Source organism: Anastrepha obliqua, chromosome 2, assembly GCF_027943255.1.
Source record: "Anastrepha obliqua isolate idAnaObli1 chromosome 2, idAnaObli1_1.0, whole genome shotgun sequence".
NCBI classification, from domain to species: domain Eukaryota; kingdom Metazoa; phylum Arthropoda; class Insecta; order Diptera; family Tephritidae; genus Anastrepha; species Anastrepha obliqua.
In genome coordinates this window covers 51,669,401-51,672,723 of record NC_072893.1, presented here as the reverse complement: position 1 = coordinate 51,672,723, position 3,323 = coordinate 51,669,401, and positions in this window count along the sequence as shown.

The following is a 3,323-nucleotide window of genomic DNA, read 5'->3' as shown; positions in this document are numbered from 1 at the left end:
GAATAGTCTTTGTTAGAGTTAATTTCTTATAATACTCGTATTTAACAGACCATCGCATCGGAATATTTTACAATATTATAGTGAAAAATGAATGAAAATTTAATTCTAAATATTTAACGGTTTCTGATATAGAACAGACCATTCCCATTTATTGTGATTCCTATCAAATTTATTTAATTTTCATTCTTATCAAATTTTATTCTAAATATTTAACGATTTCTGAAGGAAAATGGACTATTCTCAATTATACTAAAAAGCTTTCTGAATTCCACATCACTATTCTACCGTGCATTCACGCCTTCTGAACAAATATTCATAAAGGTGTGTTCCTCTTCCGGATCTCTTAAAATTCATCAATGAATCCAAGAGATTTATGGAAGAGTGACCTCAAACTAATTTATCCGCCTTACCATCCCCTTTTATCTTTCCTATCTCCATTCTTTCTACTGAAATCTATCCGGGTGTAGTACAATGGTCTACTGACTGAGTGCTTGGACTTGTCCAACCCCCCACAAATCTAATCTAATCTAATCTAATCGAAAGGTGTGTTAGTGGTTTTAAAGTAATAGAATTAGAAACATAACAGTTTAGCACTAGTACTAGTACACTTTCCTGCAAGGTATTATTAAGGTGGTAAGTATCTATGTAAGTATAGTGTACACAATCACAGGTCCATAACTACAAATCATCCAAAATAAATTTAATAATAGTTGCGTGTGCAAGTACATGGAATGTACGTCAAAAAAGGAAATCAGAGGGAAACAATAAAGATAAATTCTGAAGCAATAAAAAATGAACTCCATATACATACATACATGCATATGGATCACATGTACATAGAATTACTCTAATTATCATTACATATGTACATATGGAAGTATTTATATAATTATTTGATACGCAAATGCCACCCTTATGTTTTTTTATCAATTGATGCGATCGATTAATGCATTCATCGGAAACTCGTATAAGAAAATTTTATATTTATAAAATTGTATGTAAAAAATGTTTATGTTCTACGAGGTGTGTTCAAAAAGTATCGCGAATTTTTAATTTTCGCAGGTTACGTATATTCGAATTTCGATTTTTTTGTGTCTCTCACTCATGCCGACGAGTTCGGCCATTTTGAATGTTCAGTTAATTATTCACAGCTTATTCAAAAAGATGGATCAAAGAACCTGTATCAAATTTTGTGTGAAAAACGAAATTAAGTGCGCGGATGCATTCCGAATGTTGACTGTGTCATACGGAGAAGCTACTTTGGACCAAAGCAACGTTTATCGGTGGTACAAAATGTTCTCAGAAGGCCGAGAAGATGTGAACGACGAAAAGCGCCCGAGCACTTCAACAACAGACGAAGAAATTGATGAAGTGAAGAAAACGGTCAATAAGGAATATTACCTGCAAGATATGCGCAATTTTCGCGAAACAATCCGTCAGAAACGCCCGGATTTGTGGAAGAAAAACAACTGCCTCTTGCATCACGATAACGCCCCTGCTCAAACATCGTTGCTTGTGCGCGACTTTTTGGTCAAAAACAACACACTAATGATGCCACTAATGATTTCGGCCGCCGTAGCCGAATGGGTTGGTGCGTGATCACCATTCGGAACTCACTGAGAGGTCGTTGGTTCGAATCTCGGTGAAAGCAAAATTAATAAAAACATTTTTCTAATAGCGGTCGCCCCTCGGCAGGCAATGGCAAACCTCCGAGTGTATTTCTGCCATGAAAAAGCTCCTCATAAAAATATCTGCCGTTCGGAGTCGGCTTGAAACTGTAGGTCCCTCCATTTGTGGAACAACACCAAGACGCACACCACAAATAGGAGGAGGAGCTCGGCCAAACACCTAACAGAAGTGTACGCGCCATTTATTTATTTTTATTTTAATGATGCCACAGCCACCGTATTCCCCAGATCTGGCCCTCTGCGACTTTTTCTTGTTCCCGAAACTGAAGAGACCCATGATAGGACGACGCTATGCTACGATTGACGAGATAAAGAGGGCATCGAAGGAGGAGCTGAACAAGATAAAAAAAAAATTATTTTTTGAAGTGCTTCGAAGACAGTAAAAAACATTGGCACAAGTGCATAATATCTCATGGAGATTACTTTGAAGGGGACAAAATAGATATTAACGAATACTTACGCGATACTTTTTGAACACACTTCATATATCTTTTCCTTAATCCAAACCCGTTATTTCTGATTTCCAAAAACACCAATATTAGAAAAAACCCACCATATTTTCTTGAAAAAAGCAGTAAAAATATTTTCGAAAAAATTTGCTTAAGCAGCCAATAAATTAAGAAAAAAATCGTTTTTTTTTTTGTAAAAAAAAGTCCCTATATCCACTCATTCACAATAAATTAGGTGTGCGACATTTTGACCAGTTTTAGTTGTTCTGTTTCTGTTTATTTAAGGCCTTTTAATTTTTTATAAAAGTTTAAATCATTATTACAACAAAAGCCATATACATTGTTAATTCAAAATTTGAGAAAAAATTATAAATATTATGAAATTTTCACAAAAAATTTTAAACTTTTTAAGCACAATTTTTAGAATTTATTTGGGCTTGCAGTTTTTTAGCCCACTGAATTCTTGGACAATAAAGTTCAAATTGGAAGTGCCGTGCCGAATGGCAAACAACTATAGAAATTTTCTTTCTAATTTCTAATAGCTGTGCTTCTTGGCAGACGATGGTAAACTTTCATGTGTACTTCTGCCTTGAAAAAGCTCCTCATAAAAAAACTATCTGCCTTTCCGAATTGGCATAAAACTGTAGGTCTTTGAAAAATAGCAAGACGCATGCATACCACAAATAAGTGGAGGAGCCCGACACTCACCGTCAGTCAACTTTTGTCCGCCTAAGAGAGGTATCCGCTCAAGGGGAGAGCAGCTTATTTTAGAACTTTTTAGTTTTTTTAATTAATTAAATACTGTTTCTTATTTGAATAAAAGACATTGATATTATATCATCCAAACAAAAATGTGACGAAAATTGCAGTAAAAAAAATGTTAATGTAAATAAAGTAAAGTCCATGTCCACACACATCCATTTTGACCGACTAATCACTTTATTTTGGACGTTGAGCGCAGCCGGTGTTTTTCCAATTTTCAACCTGAAAAAGGCAAATCGAGCTAATTTCTTTAAAACTTTTATACAGAGACTCAGTGGGGACATTATGCTAAATGTACTGAATTAATTATTTTTCATCTGGAAGAAATATATTTGTAAGATTTGATTAGTAAAACTTTCCTACTGGCCTACTAATGCCCGGGCAGACAAATTGTTTTCTTCGTAAGTGTCACTGTGCAAACCAA